The 22,929-nt window shown below is 45.5% G+C and overlaps 2 long non-coding RNA genes across 3 annotated transcripts; one reads left to right on the forward strand and one right to left on the reverse strand.

Moving 5' to 3' along the window:
- Positions 1-550: 550 nt before the first annotated feature.
- On the reverse strand, positions 551-6,139 carry LOC308179711. The gene is made up of 3 exons (XR_013940502.1): positions 6,046-6,139; positions 4,930-5,906; positions 551-4,753 (listed from the first exon to the last, which is right to left on the reverse strand). It is a non-coding gene; the product is annotated as an uncharacterized lncRNA (long non-coding RNA).
- Positions 6,140-6,393: 254 nt separating this feature from the next.
- LOC308179710 lies at positions 6,394-22,576 on the forward strand. Of its 2 annotated transcripts, none has more exons than XR_013940500.1 (4): positions 6,394-6,525; positions 7,903-7,979; positions 15,661-15,811; positions 17,402-22,576. It is a non-coding gene; the product is annotated as an uncharacterized lncRNA (long non-coding RNA). The 2 variants fall into 2 exon arrangements; XR_013940501.1 differs by having other exon boundaries at positions 6,400-6,525; positions 7,199-7,979.
- The last annotated feature ends 353 nt before the right edge of the window (positions 22,577-22,929 follow it).

Here is a 22,929-nt window from a genome sequence, read left to right on the forward strand (position 1 = left end):
CAGAGCAACCAGCCTCTGGCAGGCAGCAGCCGAGCAGGTAAGATGCAGGATGTCCAAGCATTCAGCATCAACCACATCTGTGGACTTTCTATTTGTGAAAAATCAACTTCAGGCTCATCACTACCACTGAAAGTCTCAACAAAGATTATACTGAATATCTCTATTCCCCAGATAAATCCAACTTTGGAGTCAAGGTAGGGCATCTTTAGGGAGATCTGCCTGTGCTCAGGGACATACCTTTTCTTGCCTCTCTGGGATATGGTCACATTCACATTTTAAGCTTCCAGAAACTGAATTGTGCTCACACTAAACAGTCATTTACTAGTGGCTGAACTGCCCTAATGCCATCTGCTCTGGCCATGCTCCAGCCCCTACAAGTCAACGGCAGGTTCTCCTGATTGACCTATCAAACCTCAAAGCCATTAAAAGACCTTTAACAGAAGTGTGATCTATTACTGACAGGAATCAATGTAAAGACTGATGCTAGTGTTTTCTGGAGTAGGTCCTAAAACACTTATTATTTTAAAGCATCCATGCAATCTAGAAGCAGAAAAGACTGGAGAGAATAGTTATAAAGCCAGTCTGCTTGGGAAGTGGGTGCTGTCAGTGCTCAGCTGTCAGTCATGGGTAGATGAAGAATGGGAACTATCAGGAGGAAAAGCAGGGTTGAAGCCAAACACTCATTTAAGATAAAAAATGTGCAGTTTTGTGGTGAGGAAAACTAAGATCCTTGCAGTTTGGCACTAGCTCTACCATTCTCTCCAGAGTATCAAAGTCTTCCTGACCTTTGCTGAATAGAGGATGTCTTCTTGGGATGGAAAGCCAGCATCTGCACTGTGTATGTAAAAGGGGTAGAGCTGGGAGCGTGACCAACCTGTCTGATCTCCTGTGCAGGCAAAAGAGAGGACTGTCCTGCTTCAGGGATGATGAGAATATGTCCCTGGCGTTGCTGTCTCACTTACTGACACCGTAACATGGTGAAATCACACGACATCTTCACTCAGGTGAATGACAGAAGATGTTTATCATTGTACTCCCTCTCAGCAAGTGACAGAGGTCATGAGTGGAACAGCAAAGTGAGCCGAGCCTTCAGCGAGTGAAAATGGTACAGCTGGGCAGCCGCCGGGGCTATCTCTGTGTCAAGGGCAGTGCTTGATTGACTCCAAGTCTTGCAACAGCAGCTGGAAGAGGGGCTCAGCAAGCCCCAGCTCAGCAAAGCGTGACGTGCTCAGGACTCCAGATGGACCTCAGCCTCCTTGGAAGTAGGTCAGTGACAGGCAGTAGGATTTGGCCAACTAAGCAGAGGTGCCTAAAGCCTCTGGAGGGGCTCTAGGCCATCCTGCCTGTCCTCCAGCTGTCTTTCCAGAAAGACAGTCTCCTGAACGTGCTGTGTCAGATCTGCCCTGGGCAGATGTCTTGCTCACCCCAAGATTCCTGAAATGGGACCAGACCTGTTTTGTTTATGGCATTACAGGGGAATCAGTCCTGAATTTTGAGTGAAGCAGATGCTTTGCTTGAAATCACCTGCAGATCAAAATGGTTCTTCTGTGTATTCAGCCTTTGTAAACTGTGCCATCTTACCAGCTGAGCTCCTCAGGGCTGCTCTAGGCTCATTCTTTCTTTTTATTTTATTTTTTCTCTTTAAACATACTAGGAGCAGGTCAAAAGCACAGCTGAGTGCTGTGAGGTGGAAGCTGAAATCAGAGCACTTCCTTTTCTATGGTTACAATGATCTTGGACGTCTCATTTAACCTGTCTGTACTTTGGGTCCCAATGACAAGGCTGGAGGTAAAGAAATGCAAGACTTCCCTACTTCATATGTTTGAACTGTTATGACGCTCTTGTAGGACCTTTCCACTAGCTGTTGGAAATGTGCAAATCCAGTTCGCTAACGGAGGTGTTCAACTTAGCTCTGCACAAGGTTGTTGCTCATTAGTTGACAAAAACAAATTGAGAAGCATTAGTTGAGCAAATTTTGATCAGCTTTATTGGCCATTCCCACCTCCTGTAGGTGATACACCTTGTGCTGGCCAGAGGCTTGTAGGACATTCCTAACATCCTATGCTGAATGGAAATGACAGCTAGAAACTTTATGAACTCTCGTCTTGGGGCTAATTTACTTTCTGATCATGTTGCAGCAAAACACAACACCCACTGGCAGAGGCATTGCTTCTCTTCTGTCATATTGTGAGTTTCTCTCATGTGTCTGAGAAACATAAATATGATGTAAAACACTCCCTGGACTCCACATTTTTTTGAGACACACAGCACTTTATAAAGGAATAATGTGTGTGCATGCACAGCTCACAACAAGACATTACATTCTGCACTGCAGTCTGGCCCACAACAGCAGATGAGACAGTGTCTTGGTGGTGCAGCTGAAGTGGGAAATTCAAACAGCAGGGAAATTGGAGAACAGAGCAAATAGCTTTGCAAAAGTCCCAAGTCTGAATAAGCAACCTCATGAGTCTTCAAAATGAACAGAAGGGAAGTGGATTGTCTGCAAGATGTGCAGTGACGACGTTGTTTGCATTTCGCTGTCTTCTAGGAAATATTATAATTTTACTAGTTAGCACTTCTCAAAAGGACAACGCACGCATTCACTATTTGAATGAGCCATTGCTGTCACATCCACCTAAGCTGCCATTGTTGTTGCTAAAAGATTTTACTTACGTATTTTGCCTTATGTGCTAGAGCATTTCTGAGTAGACAGCCCCAAATTTGATCTATGTACATTAACTTAGAAATAATCATAAATAGCCCTAGAAAGAAAGTGGATTTCATTCCCATGAATGAATGGAAGATCTCAGCCAGATCATATTAGACTGGTAGTCCAGCCAAGAGGCCCAGGTTGCCCTGCTCTGGTGCAGAGCCCTTCTGCATCCAGGTGCAGCAGCCGAGCACAGCTACATCACTCAAGCAACTTGTTTGTGCATGACCCTGTTGTACATGTCACATTCAACCCAGACCAGGAGACTCATTACTGAAACAGGATCCTACAATAATAACTTTCTATTTTGGTCATAAATATTTAGGGATTCATCCTTGTCTGGTAAGTAATTTTCCTGTAAATTGACCTTGACAGACCACACCAAGTCAGTGCAATAGAGCATCATAAACAGGACAGCACACCATGTGTATTGGAAATTGAGAGCTTTCTTAAATATGATACAGACATTTAATTAAAGCAAGTCAGATATGTAATCCTGCAGAGATAATGCAACTAACTTCGCAAAGTTAGGCATTGAGTCTCTGCATTTTTGCTGAGTCCTGATTCAGGCTTCCAGACATTTTCAGAACAGAGTCCCCCTGGAGAAGCTGGCCCTACAGAGGTAAGATAGGTGCCAGAAGAAGCCTACAGGTGGACATCTAGACACAGATCTGGAGCTGAATCTTACTCTGCATGCTGACATGTCAGATAGCCATAAGAAGGGGGATTGAACCCCTTGATGTCTGCTGGATTCAGTTTATAACATCCTAGCCCATGACTGTATTTCTGGGATTGATGCTGATATGCATGGTCTGTGCCTGCAGCTCCCTCCTTTACCCCTGGCCTTCCACAGAACTGCAGAATCCGGAACAACACTTTGCAGCAAATTGTGTTCAAGTTGAGTTTAGCCCCTTGCTAGTCATTTGCAATGCTAATCTTGATGGAATGCACACACCAATAATGGGCAGTTAATGGGCTGTCTAAACTTGCTTAGGTCTCTTTCAAGGATGAGGTTTGCAGTAATAACAAAAGCTGAAGCACTTCACAGGGTTAGAGGCAGGGACAGTTTGCCAAGTCATACTCTTTCCTCATTGAGAAATAAGGAATAGCACAATCTTTAAAAAACCCTTGGCTCTTACTACTCAGTTTCTTAGAACTTAGGTTGAAGACAGCAGCACGCCCTGCTCTGATTTTATTACTCTTCCTTCCTGTTGGCTTGCCTGGAGAATGTTTTTTGCTGTCCTGTCAAGAAAAAATGTAGATGAGGCAGTACTGAGTGTGCTTCGTTGTTTGCACAGCTCAACACAGGTTTTTGACACAGACGCCACAAGGCACATGCTTCCCCTTGATTCATTTCTCTTGTATTTAATAATCCTGCCCAGCTTTCTGACTTAGCAGGTTCAGCAGCTGGTGGAGCTCTCTAATTCCTATAGCTTAAGAATGAATCAATTAAAAAAAATATATATATATTTTATATATATATATATATATAACTTTTCAGATGTCAGGGACCCTTCCCAAAGAATACCTGTCTTCAGCGTACAGTTTCCTATCCAGCTGATTTGGTGGTGAGTCTCCAAAAAGGATAAAACTGAAAATCTGTCCTGACAGCAATAAGACAGACATTTTCTGCTCAAACACATTAGGACACTCCACTACAGAAACAGCAATTAAGAACCAAGTCCCTTTGATGTACAACAGCAAATCATGAAGCTGCAGATAGGAAGATGGAAGACCCGTTTGCTAGTAAATAAAATCAAGGTGGGTGACAGGAAGAAAGATAAGGCAGAAAGAACCCACCGTGGGCACTGCAACTGATGTCAACTGCCAGATGAGCGGCAGGACGCCGGGACGGCAGCGGAGCGCTAGGCCTCAGCGGTGGGGTGGCTTCAGCAGGGTCCTCTGGGGGGCTGAGGTGGGGCTGGGTCCATCTGCGGGGGGCTCCCCTCTGCCTGCTGCCTGTGCTGCCCTTGAAGCGATGAACAAGCCATCTCCTCTGATGGCCAAGTCCAGCAGGGCTGCTCACACGCAGGCTGCTTCTGCCTGGAAAAGGGCAGAGGCGGGAGGAAATGAGGGCTTTGGGGGGAATGGCAGCCGGGGGGAAGCACTCGGGAGAGGTCCTGAGCAAAGGCTGGTGTAAGGAGAGCAGGTAGGAAGCCTGGAGAAGGGGGACAGTGGGAAAAACTGTTCTTTGTAGAAACCCAGCACCACTTACCGACCTTCAGCCTGCTAGAAATCCTGTTGAAACATCACGCTGGGGCACGGGGAGAGGCACAAAGGCTGGCTTATGCAAGGCCTGAGTTCTCCAGGGAAACATCAGACTGAGCCGAGCCCTTTTGGCTGGGAGACCTCAGGATTTCCAGGGGAGTCAGCGTACCCCAGGTGGGTTTCCTGGCTGATGCTGTGTGACTTGAGAATCACAGCCACTTAAGATGAGCTAAAAGAGCAGCCACTATCTGTTTGCCTGTCACAATGGCTTATTGATTTACTGTGCCAATAACTCAGCAAGTATTACAGGATAGACATGAGAAAATATCCCTCTTAAAATAAAAAAGGGGGGGGAAAAAAAGAAAGAGGCAAAAGAGTGCCTGTCTCCCAGTTGTAAACTTTAACTGCTCTTCACTGTCACTTGCCTACTTAAGAAGTTATTAATCCCATTAAATAGCAAATAAAGACAGTATCTGCCAAAGGATATGAGCCACTAATAAACTGTAATAACTAATTACAGTCACCCATTTATTTTCACTTCACTTTAAATTAAGTGTCTGGGCTACTTAATTGTGTACAGCAACTCCCTCCCTGCATGAGCAAATGTACCAGGCAGATCCCAGGCCTGATGCTGGGAGCATGGGGTGCTGAGAGCCTCCAGCGCTAATTGCCTGGAGACACTTCACCAAATTAACTGCAAATGGTTGTTTAAAGCCCTTGAAATTTCTTTCGCCTCTGTTCTGAGCAGCCATGGAAAACGAGATTTGGAAGTGTGAAGGAGGCTGGGGAGCAGCTTTGAGATGTATACACGGGGGGATTGCTTGGTATTAAGAAGTCCCTGCTGGCGTCAACAGATGGACCCGAGGTGCTTCTGTTTTGTCAGGATGATTCAAAGCTCACAAAAGATGCTGTCAGCTCCTGCGATTCTTCCCCTCCCTCCTGGGTGACAGCTGTGCTGGAGAAGCTTTGGGTGACAGCTGCTTACAGTCTAGGGAGGAAGACAGCCCCATTAAACACTGCCCACCATCACTTTTCCAGGGGTTATTTAATCACAGAATGCTTTGGGTTGGAAAGGACCTTAAAGATCATCTAATTCCACCGCCTCTGCCACGGGCAAGGACTCCTACCACTAGACGAGGCTGCTGAATTTCATCAGAAACCAGTCTCTTTTTCCCATCAGAGGTGGGAAGGGAAGATCTGACCTTGCTGCCAGGCTCTTCAGGGGACCAACAGCCCATAATTGCCCTGACCACCTTCACCTGTAACACCTGCCCCTGCATGTCCATTGGCCCAGAAGAGTCCCTGAAGCTCTCAGCCTGAACCATGCTGTGGGTAAGTTTGTGCCCAGGCTGGTTCTTAAATGATTGCTGATGGGGCTTCATGGAGTGACCCTGCAGCTGTTCTTGTTACCCTGAACTTGTCTGATGGTCACTGGTTCCTCTGACAAATGTGCACCAGTGCATGTTGCCGAGGGACCTGCTAATTCTTCTTGGTGCTTCTCCTGTAAATCAACCTTTCCATATCCTTACCTTCTGCTAGCAAAATCAGACAAAGCTATTTCCTTAAGAGGGTTATGTTGATACACTGGACAAAATCCCAGTTCCCAGGTAAGCAAACACTTCTGTCATATTTCTTTCTTATTTACAGAGAATACATTTCCTAGCTAAACTGCAGCACCACGTAAAATAGAGATGTTTCTAAATACATCTGCCGGTGCAGTAAGACTTTGCTGTTCCCTGGAGACACTGGCAGTACCCACCACACATACTGTCCAGACCTGGCTTCTCATCAGTGCAGTTTCAGGAATTAAAACTTCCTGAATTAATAGAAACAGAAGAGAGGTGAAGCTGGCAGTGCATCTCCCAGGTGTGCCTGTGATGCTTGCTGGAGGAGCTCTCCTACTTTGCTCTGCCTCGAGCGCAGCGCTGTGAGAACAGCACAACATCTCAGGTGGAGATGGCCACCCCTAAAGGAGCAGAGATCCTTTCTGCTTCCTAGTTACCTTCAAATCACCCTGAACTCATGGCAAAAGTTAGTGTAGAGATAAAGTGTACTGAAAAAGTCCAAATATAGGTAACCCAGTTACAGTACAATAGTAGAGTGCTGAGAAGTTTTGTCCTCCATCAGGCAGATTCAAGCTGTCAGAACATTTAACCAATATCACCCTGGGGGATCTGGCTTTTATGCAAGAACTCTTCTTCCTGAAATTTCCTCTGGAAAAAAAAAAAAAAAAAAGAAAAGATGATAGAGGCTTGGAATGTGTATAATCTTCATACACAGCCTCCCTTAGAGTTCCTGTTTGAGATAAAGCCCTCCTCCTGTCGTCCCCATGGGTTTCTGTGAATGATTCAGCCTGAAGCTCATTCTTCGAGGTGCTCAGAATTCCTGAACATGGAATACGGTGCCATCCTTGTGGCAGAGGGAAAGGGGAGATCTGTGGTGTAGATGTCTGTGGTGCAGATGTCTGAGCACATTGTCCTTCACTCCCTTTAGAGTCACAGGAGAGTTGTGGGCATTTCTAGATTGTGATTGATTTGACCTATAAAGGGAAGCGGGGGCTATTGGTTTGTATGCCAAGATCTGCACCATGACTGGGTGAATTCCAGCCTTGTGTTTCATAGAAGGTGCTTTGACAAGTGCACTACTTACCTACATCAAAACAGTGATGTGATGATAACTAATCTTTCTGGGGTGACAGCAGATCTGGCATGCGTTACCTCTAATCTGAGTTCTGAGGGACACCATGATAACATTCCTGGTCAAGATCAAGGGTGCTTTTTTCCCCCCACTATAACTTACGTCACAAAGCATTAGCTTGCTGCGAGTCCTAAATCATGTGTTATGTCTAAATGGGGAAAACAGAAAAGAGCATAAGCTCTGGCAAGATAAATGTAAAATCATAATAAGGCAGGCCAAGAAATATTTCTAGGAACAACTTGCTAACGGTATAAAAACTACTAATAAATCCTTTTGAAACACATCAGCAGCAGGAAGACTGCCAGAGAGTCTACAAGGCCAGTAAATGAGTGAGGCATGAAAGGAGCAGCTCAAGGAAGATAAGGTGAGAGCAGAAAAGCTAAATGAATTCTTCATATTGACGTTTGCAGTGGAGGAGCTTAGGGAAATTCTATCCGTGGAACTCTTCTTTATGGGATATGAATTGGAGGAACTGTCTCAATGAAATGAATAGTTACAAAACCCCATTGGGGTTTGGAAGTGGCAGGTTTGTGGATAAATATGATAAAAAGTAAAGGCCTCTGCATAACATTTGTCAGAGGACATGTTTCACAGACGTATTAGTGCTCTTTAAAGGAGCAAGGGAACATGTATAGAAGGGTGATTTGATCGATACGGTGTTCATGGATTATCCAAAACCTTTTAACTAGATCAAGCAGAACTACGGAATAGAACTAGGAAAATATACAGAACAGCAATAAGGATGTTCAGAAGTATACCATGATCTCCACAGGGGGAAAGAAGAAACTGAAGGGAACTCTTCCATCAGGAAAAGCAATGTCCTAGGAGGTACAAGAATGCCCCTCTAGACTGTAAGTGGCATGCAACAGGAGAATAGTACATTATCAGGTTGTTTCTTAAAACCTCAAACCAAGAAAAAATCATTAATATATGTAACTAATGTAATTAATATGTATCATACATCAGCCAGTTTAAAGTAAAAATAAGGAAGTATAAGGAAGTATAAAAATAAGGAAGTATGTTTTTATTCAAGTTATAATTAAACCATGGAATGATTACTGCAAGGTGTTGTGGATATCAAAATTGTGCAGGAATTCATGAAGCTATTAAACAAACAAACAAACAAACAAACCCACACTATGAAGACATGTTAAGTAGTGATTTAAAATCTCTCATTTAAAAACTCTCTGAGCTACTGACCGGAAGCAGAGGAAGATACAGAGAAGGACATGTCTCATACTCGTACTTAAGTTTGCACTCTGATTCTTTCTAGACAGAGGATACAAGGTTGATGCACCCTTCTTCTCATCCAAGGTAGACCTCTTTTCTCCTTGTCTTGCTCCAGACCTCTGACAGCTGAGTTGATGAACATCAACTGAGCATGCAGGATCCACAGTCTTGGAAACCAGCCCTTAAAGCTGCCTCTTCAAAATAAGTGTGCAGAATTTGTTCTTAGGAACATTAAATGAGTTCAGTTTGCTGGAAAACTGCAGAATTTGTTCATTAGTCCAATACAGCAACAGCTGGCAATGGTCATGACATCCACCAAAGATATGTGGCAAGTGACCATCAACTTCTTTATGTGGATTATTTATCTTGAGGATCAATGGAGACTTGCTGACCTTTCTGTTCCATGTGTTGGTCACCATTAGTGGCAGCTTTCCCAATTTTGTGTATTAGATCCATGATGCATCCAATGGCCTGATTTTCTTCTGTAAAGATCACTTTGATCTCATAGCAATCATCGCAGCTCCAATCTGAGCAGCTGAACCAAATTTTATGTGATAAGACCTGTGCAGAAGTATGTGCTTTAACTTGTCCTGCGATATTCACTGTCTCTGGCACTGTGATGTTGAAATCCACAAATGTTTCCTGCTGCTTCCCATGGCAGACCAGAATCCTCCAGTGAAGTCTGAATGCCACGGATAGATGTGAAATTTTGCACAAGAGCTCAGTCAGTTGGAGGTGGGTATTTGTGAAGAAAAACTGGGACTTCTGATTTAGTTCTGGGTTCTTCTGAGGAAGGGAAATCAATATTCTAGCCATGTGCAGCAGTTTCAGTATGACTGAAATAAACTACAGTTCAAACCTCTTTTTCATCAGCTTTACAGTATAATCCACTGACAGGTGTCTTTGAAAATAAACAGCAGAATGATGAAAGCTAAAATTCAGCATGACTAGAGCCTTCTGCTGGGTAGATGCTGTGATATGAGTGTTTATATTCACTTTGCCTACATGAGTGAAGGGGAATGCTACATTGCAGTGGTTGCAGAACAATTCAGTGCTTCATTACTTCTTAAGATGTTCAAGATTATTTTGCGTTTATTTAATTTTTCTTTATTTATTTATTTTTATTGTTGTTGTTAGCTGCTGTAGCTTTCCTGCAAGGTCCTGAGCTTTGTTTTCCACTATATAAAGCACCTCCACCTCGCACCTGTCCTGAACTTGTCTCTTACTAGCTTCATCTGATGACCCTAATCTCCTAAACCATAGGCAAAGAAATCAGTTCTTGTCCATTTCCTCTCGGTAGCTCTGGATTTTGGAGCCATCTAATGCAGCTGACACTTTTACAGCTACTTGGATGTTATAGATGTGGAAGCCATTCTGCATCTTTCATTTTCCCTGTTGCTCCTTGAACACCTTCAAGTTCTGCTATAATCTTTCTGATTTACCTGATGTTAAATTATTTAATCAATACAAGAGCTCTCTCCCATGCCACAGTGGCCAACATAGAGCTCGCCATTTTACGTAGGAAGTTAGGATCATTTTTTCATCAAGCAGATGACTCTACAATGATTTACACAGAATTTTAGCAGCCCTTTCACTGACCAGTTTTGAAATCCTTCTGTAATTCTCCCTGTTCAGCTTTTGCTCGTTACACTGAAAAAACACTGTTACCAGCAAATTTTACTTCAATATTCACCTGCTTTTCCAGGATGTATAACAACATGTTTGTGAATACTGTGAGGGATGAGGGACTAAACCCAGATTTCATAAAATTTATGTGGAAATTAGGGTTTAGCACCTAGAAACAAGGCTATCTGAGCAAAGGTGGAATAATTTATCATTTACGTCCCATTGCCAATAAAGCCCTACTAAGTCTAAGTGAGGAAAGACTCAGAGCTGGTATAGTAATGCGCAGATTCAGTGATAATAGGGGCAAGCATGATCCTGGTCCTGATTTGAACCTTTTGCAAGAGACAGCAATGTTCTCTGTCTTTTCCATTCCTTCAGCCTATATCCTGGTTATTCTGACAGTCTTTGTTTGGCTGCATTTGATAACTGTTATTTCACATCCAAAAACTTAATTTAATATATTTCATGTGTGTAAAAGTGGAACGTTTCATTAAAATCTATCTCTGGTACGGAGGGTTTGAAACAAACAGTCAGTGGGATGTTACAGGAATCAATTACTCTCCTCTGTCAATGAGGACAGAGCAGGGGAGCTTTGTGGGTTTGGTCTGTGACAGTGACAATTCACAACAAGGTTATGAAAACCCCTCCAGCTGGCTTCTGCCATGAAGCAAGTTGTCAGTGGAGGTTTTAGAGACATGTGAAGCTCAAAAAGTGGAGCTGATTGAAAACTGGGAGGTTTTCCCAGGGGAAATTTCTAAGTGAGACAAAATTGTCAAATGCTCTGCATTTAAGTTTCCAGGCAACAGCTGGAAACTAAACCAGCATTTTCCTTTTGGAATAGGTTGTTCTTTAGCTGTGTTTTCAAACTGAAAAGTTCAATTTTTGTATTGCTTGCTCTATGTTTCCCTTGGTGAGAAAGCCACAGAAACAACTGGGGAAAGACACTCAAAGAAATAACAACTTTTTCCCTTATAAAAAGAAATGTTCTCAATAACTTCTCGACCCTTTTGTACTTCTGGGGTCCTGTTATTTTCTCTCTGCAAGAAGGGCTTTCTCCATGTTGTTACAGAAAGTAGAGGCATCATCTCTCAGTTTCCAGTTGCAAAAAGCAGAATGGAAGATCTGGAGAAAAAGAAAAAATCCATGAAAGATTTTGCTTGGTTTCTACCCACCAGCATTTTCAAATTAAAGTACATAGAATGGAAATTTTCATTAGTCACAGTTTCTGGAGAAATGGTTTTTAATAAATCCCCCAAACTGGAACCACAACAACAAAACAACCAACAGAAGCCATTTCATACAAATAAAATCAAGTTTATACAAAGAGCTGAGTCTGTAAAGCAGAGGGAAGCCTAGCAGAGCATGCCTTTGACAACAAATAAAGTTCTGGTCATTAATTGCTGATGCTGTCAAACTCTGGGAAGTGCTGGCACCCAACCCTGAGCCCCAATGCCAGGGAGTAGGTCTAGGCTGGATCAGCTGTGTTTGTTGGAGAATTGATCTACTGAGTCTGGAGCTGAACAAAGACAATAAGAGACCATGGTTAATCTATTAAAGTGTTGTCACATCACTTGTCCCAGCCCCATCTTCCCCTCCTGGCACCTTCAGTGCCTTGCAGACATATTCTGACACCTCTGCTCTCCATCCTCCAGCTCTTCACATCTCCTGCTCCATTTTGGTCTTTCCAAGGCTTCATACACACCTCCCCTGCCTCAGTTTCCTCTACTAATCCTCCCTGCCCAACGTGCTCCCCTCTCTGCCACAAGACACACCAACTCCTGCAGGCTGGTCTCCTTTCTTTGCCCTTCTCCCCAGCTCTCTCCCTGTCACAGCTAATGCCTGTATGCTGAGTCCTGTCCTGTCTCCCACCCTTTACCTTCTCCCAATGGACTGTGCCTTTGGAAAACAGCAGATTTTTCTTCCCCCGATATGTGTATGGCCTCACTGGCCCTGCGTGCCTTTTGCTGGTGATGGTACGAGCCAGGGCATGTGTGCATGCTCCGCTCTCACGCTTCAGTTGCTGGACACATGTTGACCACAGCATGGTGTCTTCAGCCAACGGCGATGTCCTTGGGACATTTACTCATTTAAGTGCAGGGTTTGATGCCTAGCTCAGAGGGGTTTCTAATGTTTTCTTTCTGGATTAAGTATTCAGCTTTAATAGCTGCAGAAAAATTACTAACTCCAAGCTTGACAGTATCACCCTGGGACTGTAATTATGATGTTCAGAAACAAAGCAGTCAGCAGCACAAACTGCTGTGATACTGTGCTTTGCTTGTCCCTGTCAGGGCTGCTGCTGCTGTAAGTCAGATGGTGCTAACTGGGCCACACTGGGGAGAATCCACCCTGTGCCGAGGGCCTGTGTGAAGCAGCATCATCACAAAGCCATGTCAGGGGCATTTCTGGTAAAGCAGGTGCTACATACCCAGAGACCACCACCATCCTGTGCACAGAGACATGGATGCAGTTGTCCTAGGACAGCAGATCTTTCCTGTGGCTGGACGAGGATATGGTTGGATCTGTTCTTTTTCAGAACTGCAGAGTTCTCCATGCTCTTGGGACTATAAACTCTGCTTGCCCTATAGGAAGAGTTAATCTTGCAAGAGTTATGTGGGATTTAGCAGAGATTCTCCTGAAAACTGGAGAATAGAGAATGACTTCCCTTATCTTTTGTAGGTCAAGCTCTCTGCCAATGAAACCAGCGGGGGTTGGGATCCCAGTCACCTCCTGTGGATGTAAACCTTCATAATACTGGAATCATTTAGGCTGGAAGGGACCTCTTGAGATCAACAAGTCAATCCTCCCCCACTGCCCAAGCAGGGCCAGCTGCAGCAGGCTGCACAGGACTGCCTCCAATTGGGTTTTGAATGTCTCCACAGGTGGACTCTGTGATCTCTCTGGGAAACCTCTTCCAGTGTTCAGCCACCCTCACAGTAAAGCAGATTACTTGACTGAGTTCAGATAGAATTTATGTGTTTGTACTTGTGCCTGTTGTCTCTTGTCCTGTCAGTGGGCATCACTGCAGAGGCTGGCTCCCAATTCCTTATCGTCTTCCATCAAGCATTTATGCACATTGGAACTGAACACATGCACATGTGCCCCTGAACTGTCTCTTCTCCAAGATGAACAGCCTCAACTCTGTAGTCTCTCTCTATATGAAAGATGCTCTAGTCCCTTGATCATTTTTATGACCCTGGGCCATATTCAAAAGAAATCATCTCACCAAAGCTGCCAAGCTCTTTTCTTAACCCCAAATAAAGAGGAAGAAGGGTCAGATGAAAATCCTTTGTGCTCAATGAAAACCAGCTATCACCTTCCATTTCAGTCATCTTTCCTTGGTCAGTTCACCAGGTAACATGCACAGGGCATTGTGCTGTGATTTTCTCTCCAGGCTCTGGCTTGGGATCTCTTTGTTCTCCTGCAGGGAAGCATATAACTGGATGCTTCCCAGTTCTTTTTTTTTAACACCTTTGTCTGTAAAGAGGTTGGAGATTTGAGATCCTACTGATCTGCAAATAATAGTTCATTATTATTCCCCAAGCTCAGAAGAAGCTTCAGTGAAACATAAACATTATGCTGAAGTCAGGGAAAAAGTCTGCTCATCTACCAAATGTGAAAGTAATCCTCCCCTTCCTCTGCTCATTCTCTGATTATCCCAGTTCTCTTCTTCAGGTGCTCAGCTTCTGGAGCTGCTTGTCTTTGTGCAGGCCTGAGGTCCCTTTTCCTCCAGCATAGATCATTCTCTACATTACGTTCCCCCACCGTATCTTTATTCAAGCTGTATTTTCTGAGAACAGATGTGCATTCCTGGAGGAGAAGTGATGATTCTTCTCTCTTTGGATTTGCAAGGATTCATCCACCAGCTGAAGCACAAAGAAGCCCCAGAAACGGGGTGGGAACTCAGGGTTCTCTTTCCCAATAGTAATCTGAAAATGTCAGTCCTTAGAAAGGTTCCTTCCAATGATGGTACACTGTGTTCTATCAGAAACAAATGGCCTGGTGCTACTTTATGCCCTTGACATGAGCCTATGCCTCCTCTCTGTCATTTAAGGAGAATTGCAACAGCACTTCCCTGCTCAGTCCTCCTTGGAGTTATTTGCTGTGTATGAAAACAAAAAGCAAGAATTCTGCAAGACATCAATTTGACTCAGTTTTGAATGTCCCTTTGGGACTGCAATTAGCTGGTTCTCTCCCTTCTGCGCTGATGCAGCACCCCATTCTGACTCCTCTTCTGCCTAATGAGGACAAGTAGTGCCCCGTGGCCCCCCGAATATTTGCTGTGCACTGTCAGAGAGAAATGTCCGAGCATGAGCAGGGGTGGTTTGTGTCGGTGTGGGAAACAGGATGAGCAAATAAACAAAGCAAATTATGTTTGCCCTGAGGGGAGCACATTTCCCTCAACGCCTTGAACAGCCTCTCAACAGGGTCCAGAGCCAAGGGCCAGGATTATTTGCCTTTCCTAAGACTTATTTTCAAAAAGAATTATACGCCCCAGTGGTTCCAGTGGTGGGGACTGGTCACACTGTGAGGAGTCCCCTCTGGTCCCATGTTCCTTCATCCTCACAGTGCATAATGCTCCGTGCAGTGCTAATGAGCCTCCACTTAACTGAGCAATATTTGTTTCTTAATTTGTGAATGTTGTTGCTCTTCCCTCCTCTAACGGTCACTGGAAGTGTTATTTTTTTGTAATACGGCTTGTCCTACAGTCAGTGCAAATGGCACAAAATCTCCCAACATTCAAGTTTCCATCTCGGGTCCTTGGGTTCGCTCATGAGATGGAAACAAATGTACCAAATGCCATATAACAGACTGTATTTCCCAGGCTCTGGTCCCCACGCTGTTTCCCTGCTGTTCCATTTCCCTCTCCCACTTCAGCCATTCCCAGTCTCTCCCCAGACCAAGCATTTTTGGTCCTGATGGCTTCTTTCTTCAGAGCTAGCTCAGCCCTCTGGACTGTGCTGCCAGACCAAATAAAGATGAACTTTGCCTTCAAACAAAAGGCAAAGCACTTTGTCTTCATTTTTGTATAACTCCTTGGCTTAATCACATCACACTTCCACAGATGGAGTTGATAGCTCTCCCAAACAGCGTAACACAAAATAAAACCAGTAATAAAAATAACTGGCCTAATCTTGTTCCTGCCGGCAGTGCTGGTGAAGAGATAATTTTGTTGTTGTTGCTTGTGATAGATGCTATGATCCTGTGGTGATGGCTGACTACGGGATCTGTGTATCTAGAAATGTAAATGGGCTGGCACCATCACAGGCAGCAGTCCTCAGCTCCCTCCTGCTACGTTCGTTCCCGCTTCGAGTCACGACATTTCTCAGCATCTCTGGACAGGTGGGACATAGCAGGAGGCCAGTTCCCCTCATTGCCACTGTCCAAGCGGTTTCTTGGGGCAGGAGGGTACCTTTCCCAAATCCTGACCCTGTGTGATCGTTCCACGTGCTCTGGCTGCCCTGGCCCGCTGGTGGGATAGGGGAGTCCTCTCCTGCATGCTGGGTGCTGGGAGAAGCTGGTGTCCTCCAACGTGGGGCAGCCTGGGGTGGTCCTCTGCTGAGCCAGGGTCAGCTTCTGCTGGGACATTCCTGCAGTAGAAAGTAAACTGTATGTTTGGCTGGTGTTTTCAGGTCTGTGCTGTTTTATAAACACCCTGACTTTGAGTTATAAGCAATCAATGAACCCTTCAAAAACACAGACGTTTGAATTCCTGAGTGGCATGAGTGCAAACGTGTGCCTGCAAGAGCAGAGCTTCTGAGCTGAGATGTGAGCAGCGACCCCCGGAGAAGCCTGGCACAGCCACCCCATGTGCAGCCCACCCCCGGGGCCAGGACCAACCCCTGCAGTGACCGATGTGCTCAGACATGGGCTGCACTCACAGTGCCGTCGTCTCGCATACCTGCACGGCAGACTTAGAAAGGATTAAAAGAAAACTCCCTCTCTGCACATTCACCATGGCTTATTCATAAACTCCATAGCCTGGAAATTAGGGAGGGATAAACAGAGGTGTCTACTTTGGGTGGAAATCCATCATCTTCTGTTTACTTACTTGTAGCAGGTAAAACAAACACCAGAAGCAGGTGACTCCATAGAGCAGGCTGGTGGTCGGGAAGAGCAAGTCGAGGGGTTTTCCTACAACCACCCAGCAGGACTGGGTCAAAGAGGTCCCCAAACCTTCCGGGGGGTCGGGGTGGGGTGGGGGGGTCTGTTTTCTGTCTCCTTCAAGGACAGATATTAAAAGGCTGTGTGATTAAACTAATGAGGTCTGGAAAAGTAGATACCAAATCCTGGCTGGGGGGGTTGTATCAAGCATTGAGGCTTGATGGATAATGGATGGGAAAACATCCCTTTGCTTTGAATAAGGGATTTCTGTTTAAACATCAGCTTCCTGAGAAAAGCTGACGTTTTCCACATGAATTTCATCAGTGAAAACAGCATTTTTTGGTGACCAGTGCAAAGAGATACAAATCTTTAAACAAGTACTGACAATCTGTGAAGTAGAGGAATTAAAGCCCTGGATTCCATACTCATGTTATTGCAGGAGGACCTCCTCTTTCACTGGTTTTGAGTCATTTTTATGGGATTGCCTGTCTTTCATAGATTCACAGAGAAACTTGGAAATGACATAAATTTAACTGAAAAATTCACAATCAGAAAAAGACAAAGACACCAGATATGCAAAAATATGTGTGTGTTTATAAAATACCTATAAACAAATATATATATTTATGTATGTTTTAAATAACCTTATAACTTCAGAGCAAATCTAGACATTTCAGGAGGAAATGCACTCATGATCTACAGGGTCTATGAGAAATAGTACTGCCTTGTGTTTCGAATAGCACAGTGTAGAAGAACAAAAAATGTTTTGTTTTTTTTTTCTAATCTTTTCTCTCTCTCTCTTTTTTTTTTTTTTTTTTTTTTTTAAAGCTTCTGTTCTCTGTGCAGGTCACACCAGAGGCAAATTTTTTCCCTGGGGCTTGTCTAATGGCTATCCTCATGGCCTGCCTGCCTTTGTTACCTGGCCCAGCAGTGTAATCAGAACAGGCTCCACAGACGTACCAGCCATTGGAATTAATACTCTGTCACATAAAAGGGTCGCAGCAAGCGTGGGGATGTTATTCTTCTCAGTGACAGGGAGAGCAAGGCCTTTTGTGGAATCATAACATTGCACGGTGTTCAGAAAAATAAATGCAGGGTTTTCTGCCAGGTTCACCTGAGGCTGCTGAGCTCCACTCAGAGCCAAGCTTTTCCCCCAGCCATGAATATGCAGCAGTGCTGGAGCCAAAGGTCCTTCTCGTCTGTGAACAAGTACCTAATCTCTCTGAAGGCTCAAAGCATCGCTCCTCTTCTGCTTAATCCTCTGCCCTCCTGGCAGAGAAAGCTCCAGCCACAAGAAATGGCTGGAATAGCTGATGGGAGAAGCTTGCATGACCTTGGTGAGAAACAGAGCAGGACAACTCTGCCTGCTCTGGCGTCCCTGCCCTGCTCCTGGACACCTCTGCCTCCCCAGCTGACCCCAGGATGGGGACTTGCTGTTCCTTTCCACCAGCCTAAGAGAAATTCTGCTCACTCGTAAGTTTTCATGCCTACATTACAGCATTGATATTATTGCTATCTTTTAGTGTGACGGTCCCTGTAGACAAGATAAAATCAATCCATAGCCAGGAGCTCACTTGAGCTCAACACAAAATCTGTTAAAAGATGCAGCATGGGGGGGGCTGTGTCCTCCCAGCCTCACATGACTGTGTCCCCCGGCCACCGGTGGTCAAAGCAGCTGCCAAAGGGCAGAACACTGCTTCATCCCGGGAAGAATTAATGAAGCATGCATGAAGGGAGCAGGGCCACGGTGGAAAAGGCAGTTCTGCAGTCGACCGCCTTGGTGCCTGCACTGAGCTCAGGGAGAGGATCTCCTCTGCTGGCCTCTCCATGGGAGCTGAGGGACTCAGCCCTGGTGAACCCTGAGGGTGGCCCAAGTCTGAGGCTGGGGCCAGATTCACCCATCTGAGCTCAAGCCTGGAGCTAGAGAGCTGAGCGTGGGCCGGCCCGACCCAGGGGAGATGCACACCAGCAGCAAGGGGCTGACCCCAGCGGGCAGGAGGCCCACCTGCTGGAGGCCCTTGGCCCTCCTTGGTGAAGGCAAGGGGAGCTGAGGAAGCTGAGGTCTGATGGGAGGTGTTCAGCTCTTAGACAGTGATGGTAAGGAGGTGAACTCAGGTTGAATTCCAAGGCAATGAGTTTGCTCAACGGTATTTCAAAGAAATTTCAAGAAATTCGATCACACTTAACCATAATATCAAGCAAAACAGCTTTAGGATTGGAACAACTGTGCATTGACAAGCTGTGCTTATTACAGTGAGTCAGAGTAATGCACTTGAGATAAAATGTGTTTGCCTCATGGCAGCAGGTACTAAACTTCTGGGAAACTGAGTGATTCATAGCCCTGAATCCTCTTGAGGATGATAACAATCTTTGGTGTAACAGAGCCCTCCTTAGAAGTTAGTCTGCTCTTTAATTGTCATCCCTGGCAAACGTATTCAAAGAAAAATACAGCAACCTTTTTAGCTGAAAATGTTATAGGCCTTTAAATAGCAATGAAGATGAATAAGGCAAGGCTGCTGGCTTTACTGGGCTTATATTCTGCATTTAGAAACAAAAATCCTGAGCCATGGAAAATTGGTAAATATCTCGCACCCTGCACTGTGCAGCGGAATCAGGTTGGCAGCCAGCTCACTTTGCATCTGAAGAGCTGCAGCTGAGCTTCAACAGAGCCAGGCAGATCCTCAGAACCAGCAGGCTCCTCAAGGACAACCTTTGCCCTCGGGCTGTGAGTTTTAGCCATCTGGGCAAGCTGCCCTTATCGACCAGAAGGGCAAAAGAGCAAGCGGAGGCTCACAGCTCAGAGCATCTTGGTGATGTGCCAGGGAAAATGTCATGGACCAGACTCTCTCCTGAACTGAGCAGGGCTGGATGCATTAGCCAGGGCTTGGGGCAGGACGTTGTCAGTGTTGCACGGCTTCAACAGTGGCAGTGGGCAGGGGGACCACAGGCCCCCTTTCCTCTTCCAGTAAACCCAAGTGTATGATATCCAGACTGACACTTTGGTCCTTCCCTCCTCATCAGGATCTGGTTCAGTGAGGAGTGGCCACCAGCCTGTGCGCAAGGCTTAGGCACCACTCCACTTGTCTACAATCCTTCGGCTTTATCCCCACATCCCTGACCATTCAGCCACACTGGGAAGTGACAGGGCAACCCATGGATCCAAGTGGTGGAAAAAGCTCTGCCGACACAACGTGAAGGGTTAGCCCTGGGTTCTGCGGCTAGTCCTGGGGCTGTGGATTGCTGTGTGTAAAGGGAAAACCCAACCTATGTCAAGCTGATGTTGGCTTAAAAGCTGGGAGCAGTGCACTCACCTAGGGATGGCAGAGAGGAGCTCATGGGCCTCCCAGGGTGGCAGGAGCAAACAGGCACATACCCAGGCTCTGGGCTATCCATGATAAAGGCAGCTTCAGCCCAGAAGCTGAAAAGCGGTGTGAGCAGGGAGCTGAACCCACCTTATCTGATCTTCTCAGTGAGGTTCATTACCACAGGTTCGGTGCTCTTCTCACAAGTCTGCACAGCTTCAGGGGCATGGCAAGCCCCAGATACTGACATCTCAAGTGTCTTTGAAGCTGATAGCTGTCTGTTTTCATAGTCTTTGTCTCCTTTCCCTGTACTCCATTTGCAACATTCTCTTTTATCGTCTCCCCTGTGCCTTCAGACAGACAGCAGTGTGCATTTAAGCAAGGCAAGAAAACTGCACGCTGGCTGCAGACTGCACAGTCCATTCACACACATGGGAACAGAGGCATAGGATGGCACACCAGGCTTAGGACACCTCCATGTTCCCCACGTCAGCACAAGGCAGACCTTCAGGATCCCACAGCCCTTCTTGTGTGACTCCCACCACACAGAGGAGCTCAATTTCAGTCCCAGAGTGACCCACATCACTGCAAGGATAGGGGAGGGAGCAGGTACAGGGAAGCTTAGGGACAATTTGGTCCAGTAGTCTGGGACTAAACACACTAAACAAGGGAGTGTTGAGTGCTAATTAAACCACGAACTATGCAAATTCTTATAATGTAAGTTTTTCCCATCTAACTGAGCAGCCTGGAAATCTGCAGAAAGAAAAAAGATCCTACAATGGCTAAATCATGCTCTCAAGGGTATGGTGGGTTTTTCTTTGGACTCTAAGGGATGCTTACACATGCCATAGTTTCAGTGCATCAGTTAGGTAAAGAAAAACTGGTTCCAGATTAAAAAATACTGTTCTTGAGCCTATGAAATAGGGATGGTCTCTGAAATGTGATGTGACTCTCATTTCTGAGGGCTTTAGGACACTCTCTTCACTATTACCTCTGCAAGTCTTCTCAGGACACAGCTGCAAAGAGGGAATTCTAGCTATTGTGATGTAGAAAGCCAATGCGACCTTGGACAAGTGAACTCTGGATGATGGGGTGGGGTCAAGAGGAGAACATGGGACCCACATCTGGTACTCCAACCTTAAAACCTCAGATCTCTGAAGGAAGGAGAGCAGAGCTGTAGGGCTCCACTGGTCCAGGAAATGAAGGTTAAGCGCTAGCGGGTGGCTCAAATTCAGACATTTTTACTTGTTATTTTTAATTTTTGACTTCAAGACAAATTCATCTGGTTGTGGCCACTGCCTACATCTTGGAGGGGAAGCAAGAACAAGAATTACACAGGACAAGCTGGAATTTCCCTGCTCCCTGCTGTTTGAGGCACACAGCAGCTGCTGCTGGGAACGTCTTTGCTACAGACAGAGCCAGTGGGAGGAATTGTAATTTCCCCGTAGGCTCAGTTTTGTTGAAAAACCCTCCTTCCTCTTTCCACTCCCAACTTCTCCCCAAAAGACACTGTAGGCTGTGAAAATGATGAGGACAATAAAATGTGTTGCTCAATTATCCTGTATAGGAGTTGATATAATTCCAGCCCACGAGCACAGAGTGCACAGCCTCCCGTGTCCCATAGATTAACACAGTGTGCATTACATTTGCTGCGGAAAAGATTAGGGAATCAAGGGAGATGGAGGGGCCAGCTTTTATTTAATCTAATGGTTGTTCTATCCGATTTCCTGCAGGCTCTTTTGATTTTCAGTAAGCAGGCAATAGAGATCAGCTGGGTTTTTAAAGACTTGTCGACACAACTCCTGATAAATAAAGATGAGCTGCAACAGGCGAGTATTCTCTGTGAAACAAAGCAGATGATACCCTGAGATCATTTGGCCAGGGGCATAGGAGCGGGTAGAGTATGACAAGGAAGAATTAACATGCAGAGCCTGGAATCTAATATTTCCAACCATAATAAGCATCAGGAAGATTGTGAAGAGCTGTAGAAAATCAGTTTACAATGCAAACCCAGCAAGGATGCAAGCACTCCACTCCAGGGTAAGTGTGCTCATGTCTTTTAGGGGAAATGTTTGGTGGCCTCCTACTCCTCCCTGTGTCACCAGGGGAGCCCCCAGCGGCAGGTCCTGCATCAGTTCAGCTTGTGCAAGAGTACACACACAAGATGAGTAGTAACAGCAGTGTGGGGAGCTGGGTTAGATATCTAAATGCATAAGACCTCAGTACACTGATAAGTTCTTGACATGCAGCGTGAGCAGCTGATGTGCGAGAGGGACAATTCTAAATCGGAATGTGGTGAACAGCTCACAGTTCCCATCCAAGCCAGGAGCTGGAGGGAAGGAAGCAGCAGGATGCCAGGACCAAACACTGAATATAAACATTCACCCGCTCTAGGGGGGTCCAGGACTGAGCTTTCTCCACTCCTTGAGGTGCCTATGTCCAGAGTGCACTTCTCCAGAACTGGTCTCTGTTTGCTTCTGGCCCCTACAAGGCCATTCCGTTCTGATGGGTGCTGGCAGGGCCTTTCTCTTGGAGAGGGGCAGGTCATTTAAAAAGCTCACTGGCCAGGCAGGAAGGATCTGTCTGCTCCATGCTCGCCTGAAATTCATGAGACATCTGTTACATGAGCAGTTATACCTATATCTTATCAGCCTTTCCAAATCACATGCACATTCTTGTGGGCAACTTCTCAGTCCCATTATTCCTGTTGTGCCAGCCCTTGGCAAGATTTTCACCACTGATGTGATTGTCTTCTATGCCTCCAGAAGATATCTCTTGCTGGGCTCCTGTCTCTTATTAATGAGACTGACATTTCTCTGTCATTTTGCGTTGTTCTGTGACTCTCTGTCACCAGATGACTGAAGTTTCTTGCCCCATGCATGTGTGGGAGACCTCTCATTAAACACAACTGCTGAGGGGACTCACCTCTGTTCCTGTGCCAGCAGGGGTCTGACAAGGATTTCGTATAACATGATAGGTTTCAGAACAAAGGGCCGTCCCAATTATTCCTGTTTGTCCCATGGTTCTTGCCACCATTATCCCCAGCAACACTGA

The sequence above is a fragment of the Anser brachyrhynchus genome (assembly GCF_964034855.1).
Source record: "Anser brachyrhynchus genome assembly, chromosome: 18".
Lineage (NCBI taxonomy): Eukaryota > Metazoa > Chordata > Aves > Anseriformes > Anatidae > Anser > Anser brachyrhynchus.